At 33.5% G+C, this 7255-nt stretch overlaps 1 non-coding gene across 1 annotated transcript; it reads right to left on the bottom strand.

The window, feature by feature from the left end:
• Positions 1-755: 755 nt before the first annotated feature.
• On the bottom strand, positions 756-845 carry TRNAY-GUA (transfer RNA tyrosine (anticodon GUA)). The gene is given in 2 exon segments: positions 756-791; positions 809-845. It is a non-coding gene; the product is annotated as a tRNA-Tyr (tRNA).
• Between the last annotated feature and the right edge of the window lie 6410 nt (positions 846-7255).

The following is a 7255-nucleotide window of genomic DNA, read 5'->3' as shown; positions in this document are numbered from 1 at the left end:
TTCTGAGGCTTTTGTCTAATCTTTGGAATGTGGTAACAGGTAGTTTGGCGACATTTTAGAAAGGCGATAAAGGTTACTAGCTAGGACTTTAGCAGTGTACATGGATAAAGTCAAGAGTGTGCGCAATGCCATTTTTGTGCAATTATAGGATGTTTTTTTAAGTGAAAATAGGTCGACGTGTACATGGATACCGTGTGTGTGCAATTCTTAAAACGCGGCAAGCAGTGGGCGATTCTGCACTTTCTCCCAATTTCGCACCTAATCTTCGTCATGATTAAGCAATTTTGTTCCATAAAAGTTCTAGCATAAGCGTAATTCGGCTAGGAGATTGTTGGAAAAAAATGTTGAGTTAAAAAAAAAATGCCTTTACTTCGTGAAAACAAAATGGCGTCCAAACAAAAACTAGCAGGTTGCTATAGCAGGGTTGGTCGCCAAATTTTCGCCAAAAAATCGCCAATTTACATAATTTAAAGATTAATCTATTAATGCTTCAATATCCCTACAGTCCACCACTCTGCCAACTTAGCTATCCACGCACACTTCAGGCTCTAAAACCATGTCTAAAATTCCAATTAATAAACGACTAAGTAATTTTTTAAAATATTTTATTAAAGAATTTCAACAATATACTTAATGCATACCAGAATAACCATGAATAAAATATCTGATAGGAGAGTTAACGAGGAACATTAGAGTAATAAATGATTTATATGCATGGAGTTTCTAAAACAAAGAGAAAATAAAAAAACACACTTTCCGTCGAGCCGGATTCGAACCAGCGACCTATGGATTACTGCTTTATTACCAACTACAGTTTACCGCTCTGCCAACTGAGCTATCGACGGTCGATTACTGCATTATTTAAATACATTCTGCTATCTGTCTGCAAGCAAAATAAGGTCACCTTTATTTCGCGTGATTAAAATCTAGTTCTATAAAAGTTTTTTTTTTTTTTTTTTTTTTTTTTTACTTAGATTCTTAACACGAATCCCATTTGTACTAAAACCATTTGTTAGTTGTTTTGAAAGGTTTTTCTAAGCAACCGAAATTGCGTCATAATTAAATGAATAAAATATTAGTAATTTCATTATACTTTAAAATGCTTAAGTAAAGGTTTAAAACGAACTTTAAAATAAATAAAAGTCTAAATTTGTACTCTAAAAGTTATTCAGGCTTATACTGAGTTATTTTTAAAATACAAATTTAAATTTCAAATAGAGCCTCTGCATTCCTATTTCGATTCGCATTTTCAATGATCTGCAGCTTCAATGCTCTATTTTATACATTCGATGGGAAACTTGAATGGTGACCCTTAATTTCTCTTAAAATTCGTCCCTTTTTTAATCTTTTTAGCTTTATTACTAAGCATCACTTACTTCGAACTTGCCCCATATACAATCCACAGCATATAATTTGACAAAAATTATTTACATGTATACAAAACTGAATACTAAATGCAATAAATAAATACATGCATTTTTAATTTTATATATACATATGACCATGTTTCAAGTATATTTACATTATTATTCATTATGGGAAGTACGTAGTATGGCAAAAGTAAGGGGTTAACCTGTTTTACTGACCGAACTTTAAGCTTAGAATGTAATGAGTTACGGATCCGAACTAGGGCATCGTTCAGCCTGTATAGGACTATATGAACTGACATAGGGTGGGTGTAGTTTAGGAGAAAGTCATTTCTGTTGAATCGTATTCTATAATTACAACGTGTCACCTATGTTGAAACAATGACTTGTTGGTTCTCGTATTTTATCCAGTCTTCCTCTTTTCTATTGCCCAGTTAACTCATACTCGTGTATAATTTTGTGTCTTTTCAAACCGCACCTGAGAACCTGAATGCACTTCTCAGGCGATGAAAATGCAATTAGGAAGCTACCAAATAACAAATCACAAAGGAAGCGATGCTCACGATTGAAAAGCTAACAGCCGATATTCTCGTGGACAGCCGCTGATAAGCTAGTAAGAACAGTTTAGCTTCGTTCTAGTCTTGTTGGTTCCTGAAAATTATCAGGGAGAGGTTATTAAGGATGGTTTGATTAAACTTCTCTATCATGTAGTCTGACTGTTGATTTAAATGTGCCTTTTGTCTATGTCAAAGAGTTTAGAGAGTTCCTTACTTACAGCCGAGATACAATTCCCTTCTTGATCGGAATGCAACTGAAGAGCCACTCCGAACCTGCAAATGCAATGCTGTATATCCATCCTCTGCTAGTGAGACAGACTCTTGATCAGAAATCAGATATGCTTCAGGCCTCTTCGTAAAGTAATCAGTGACAACGACGACATATGTAGAAGATGATAATTTTTCCATTATTTTCAGTTTATGTAAAGCAAACTCAAGAAAATGTAAATAAAATTTAAGTAATGTATTTTATTTTGGGCTCCAGTTTATTTTAAGCCCTGTATGTGTATGTAATGTTTAGACTTAGATTTAATGATATAGTAATGTTGACTGCATAGATACAAGGATGACATTCACAGGCAGAGTTGGCCAAACTGAACATAATTTTATTGCTAAAGTACTTCCAGAGGCCCAATATTGCTTCACATGTTTTTATCATGGGTGCCATACGCACTCAACAATTTATTGCCAATCAGCAGTCCGTGTCAAAGATCAGAGGATGTGCAAGGTCTCCCTCCTGATCGACTGCTATGTAATTCTTTAAATACGTCTGAGATCCGGGATCCCGAAAGTATCAGCTACCATTTGAAAGCCTTTCCATCCTCTGATTCGAGCTTTAGGTACAAGACGCCATTTCGAATATGAAATGAGTCCCAGAGATCCCGATATTGTTTTGACGTAGGATTATAGATCGAAAAATCCTGCCAGGTAGGTTTCTTATTTGAAGATTACAGTAAGTTATTTATCGGTTTAATGTTGCCGTTTTCGCACTGGTCGTTCCTGACGTTTCCGTCAGTCTATGAGTCTGGGCAGATTACGTTGAAGTTTTGACTTACTGTGCGATTGGATTAACAATCTCACATTTTAAGAAGCTTGTATTTTGCTTCGAATATGGTTTAATATCGGCAGATTTCTGAACAGACTCTTCCAAACAGGGCCTTCGACAAGATATAGGTAGGAATTTAAAACCATCAGAATTGCTTCCAGCTGTCGCTATGGATTGATTCAAACTGTCAGCGTTGTGTGTGTGTCTTCTATTTTCCGTAGCCTTGAATTTTTTTTTTCTGTTATGGCAATCATTTCACTTTTAATTTCCTCTTAACCTGCTTCACTCTTCTTTTGGTCCGCTTCCATCTTTTCTTAAACTGATTTAATGACCCCTTCCATCTTTCCTTGGAATGAAGCAAGGACTGTAACCAAATGTCTTAGTTGCGCATCTTGTCCCGACATTCAGTCCCATTTTTGACACCAAACATTATTACGTGCTTTCGCGTTCGTATTCGATTGAAAGTACATATAACCGATGAAAACTTGATGAAATTACTTTCCGAAACCTCTTCACAGCCCTTGAACATTCTACACAAAAGTACTTGTACAGCTGTCCTCAGTGTGACAGAGCATGATCAGCAGTTACCCCCTTCAAACTACTAAGAACATTCAGCATAAATGCACAGCGTATCAAAAAGGTGGCACGGTGATCTCTCAATATTCTGAATTCTCAATATTTTGAGCTAAACTGAAATTTGATGCTCTCTCCGATCCTATATATAATTTTTTTCGCATACCATAGAAATTTCCAGGAGCTTCGATTTCTCGAAACTGTTGGAAGGTATGCACAGTTACAGTGATATAGGGCCAGATATAGTTACAGTTATATACAGCTAGACAGGTAGAGAAAGACCGAGCACAATTTCGAAAAATGGTAGCCAAGACTGACTACTTTTGGAGACTTCTACCTAAATTTAGGAACAAAACTGTTGCCAAAGCCATAGCCAGCTTGGCGGTATATTCCCAGTCCTCCCTGTATTTTCGGTGATGCTTCACATTTTCATACTACATTATAGAAGGAATACTACAATTTATGTATAATTTCACTAAAACTTTTTCCATGTATTCATAACAAAAATTCATAACATTTTGTATAAATAAAAGAAAAACTGGAAATTATTTCAAAATCTGCAGTTAAAATAATTTGTCTGAGTTTTATCAAAATCGATTTTCTCAAATGCTAATTAATTTTCGGGAATAAAACTTTGACGTAGAGGTTTTGAGACCTGGTGAATAAGCACAAATAACCAAGTAGTTTAATGTTAAAGAGCTAAGGTGTTAATTTAACTTACTGCTCTCATAAATGAATTATCAAGAGAAAAGCTTTCGTATCAACAAAATAATTAGGTATTCGCTACGGCAGATTTTGCTTTCTAAACAATGAAACCTTATTAACTGAGTCGATTTCTCATCTGCCTCGGGAGTTGAGATGAAGCAACTATTTTTATTTTCTGCAATTCAGGATATGATAAAACTGGAGCAAGGTCAAGTCATTTACTCTTTAAACGAGGTGTTTACAAGAAAATGGAAGTAGAATTAAGATAAAAATAGAAATAAAATCTTCAAAATAATGGTAAGTAGATTTAAACAGTAATTGTTTAAATATTTTAATGGCAGTTTGTTCATAATAATAAAAGTGCCATTAAAATTAAAATTTAGCAATAACGGAATTTTTCTGTTTATCGTAGATCTTATTATTTCTGTTTTTCTGGATGTTTTTTCAGCAGATTAATTTAGTTTATTATAGTAGTTAAGTTAGTTTATTATAGTAGTTAACACCTCCAGAGAAATTCCCTAAGTTATTTTAATATCTTTATAGAAATTTCGAAACGCTCTTCTCTTCTTCTTTTTAATCGGCCAATCATAACAGTTCCAAATATGAAGTCTGTTTTTCAACAGCAGAAAAAAAGATGTTATTGTCGTTTACAAACCTGAAATCACTGTTATTGTTTTCATTACAGCAAATATTCTACCCCCAAACATCATGCGGTCTCCCTACATACTAGAAAAATGATTGACTCATCATTATTATTATTATTATTATTTCGTTGTACGAAGTAAAGGGAGAAATCACGAAAAATTTGGGGTATCATATTTCAATGAAAATATCCATTTTGACTGCTCTCGTATCTATATGGAAGAGTTTTTTGAGTGACATCTGTACGGCACACAGAATAAAGCACTCTTTCTTCCACAATGGATTGTAAAATGAATTTAAAATGGATTCAGAAAGGATTTTTTCGTGACACCTATACGTACATACTGAGGTATGTATGTGTCTCGGTAACTCAAAAATGATTAGCCACAGAACATATATGGGGCTGCTATAACATATAGATTTCGAATTAGAATGCGAAATCTATATGTTATAGCAGCCCCATATTATATATATATATATATATATATATAATGATTTCAAATGCGTAGATGAAAGCAGTGGACCTCCCAACAGCTTACGATACTGCGTAGATGACCGAGAAGACCGTAGTGGCTTGAAGTTGGCAGAGTGGAAAGCATGATGACGCAATTTAGCACAACATATCTTGAAAAATCACAATCTTTATTTTTTCCATGCGTATCAAATCATCCTTTTTCAGATAAGATACTTCCTAATTATATTTGAATAGAATAACTCCCATTTTGAAGTACGGCGTCATCTTAAGCAAGTAAGCGGCAGCAGAATGCATCTTACCAGCAGGAGAGCTAACGCGGAAAAGGGAAAGGTTATAGCACTTTCGTAGCAAGAAGGCTGAAGTTTCAGTTCACAGTTTTGGTTTAGAATTAATTTGATTGGACGAGAGGCATCTGCATTAAAACGTTACATAAGACAGAAAAGACTGCGAGAAGAGATTAATTTAGGGGCAGATTACCAAATTTAGAATGTTAATTTTGAGATCGTCAATTATTTTTTTGAAACAGCTATCATATTTTGTTATATCTTACATATATATATATACCCGTCTTCTTACCCGACTCAATAATCTCTAATTTGTACTGAATTTTATTAGTTTATAAACTGGGCATTTTTTGCTTTAAAGGTGATTGAATTGCGTTGTTCTTACATTCCGGTTAAGATTTTCATGACTTTAGCTAACCTGCATGTTATGTCCAGTGAACCCGAAGTTTGCTTTAAATTGGTCCTAAAAAATCTGTCTTTTCTCCCATTGGCCGAATTAAATGTTTTGGTGTAGAAAATCTAGTTTTAATTGCAAATTTTCTTTTGTCTGTTTTAACTATATTCGGTGTTTTTTTTTTTTTTTTTATTTTATTTTATTTTAAAATTATTAATGAAGATATGTTGGAGTTAGAACTGAATTGATAGACTGAGAAACATATCTCTAATGAAAGTGGAGAAAATAAGTTTAAATGAAGTGCAGAAAAAAATGGTCTGTAATTTAATAGGCCTTACAAGGAAGTCATATGGTATCCACATATAATTTTTATAATTAAAATGGTCAAGAAATTCCAAAAGACCCAAGTACTCTTTCTATCGGGTGATCAGTCACTTGCCTTAAATCCCATTTGGTGGAAATTTTATGAAAATTGTAGACCGATCGTAGATAATCTTTCGACAATTCCGCGGATATTTTTCCACCATTCTGTAAAATAAGAATGCTGTTCTTAAAAACCATGAAGCCCCTTCACCTGAAGTGACCTCATGTTCGCATGCTAATTGCTATGTCATTTTTACTATTAAATTAGGGAAAATGAAAATAACAGAATCATTACATGATACGTATCTTACATCCCAGGAGATCAAAATATTCTTCAGGCTTCTTTATAAACCGTAATAAACTGTAATTATTCTTCTAGCCATTCTTTGTGGTTAATTTTACAGCTTGAAATTCAAGAAGAGAAAATTACATTACATATGCAAGATTCAAGGGTATTGAAATGAAGATATTCTGCGATTAAAAAGAATGTAACAGCAGAAATACTAATATTATTATTGGTTTTATTACTACTTTATGGATTATTGTTATTGTTATTAAGTATTATTCTACACTACATATAATTTAATGTTGCACGATCAATCTTCGGATATTTCTCGATATCGGATTCCCTGAAATAGTCTTTTCTTATTGTTCATTTTATTTAATGAATTTTTCCCCCATTCTCCAATATTTAATCAGATTTAAATCAACTCCAAATTGCCTTCTTCTAGTTTGAATATATGTACTATTTCATAGATTTTTATCGCTTCCTATTTAAATTTGCATTATGATTGTAGTTACAAGCACATTCTATAGTATTAAAACGTTCGAAACTGCAGTTAGTCATTTA

This window comes from Stegodyphus dumicola, chromosome 7 (genome assembly GCF_044657685.1).
Source record: "Stegodyphus dumicola isolate Sdum_Otavi_A_Nest chromosome 7, ASM4465768v1".
NCBI classification, from domain to species: domain Eukaryota; kingdom Metazoa; phylum Arthropoda; class Arachnida; order Araneae; family Eresidae; genus Stegodyphus; species Stegodyphus dumicola.
The sequence above is the reverse complement of the archived record's forward strand: the minus strand, read 5'-3'. Positions and strand labels throughout refer to the sequence as shown.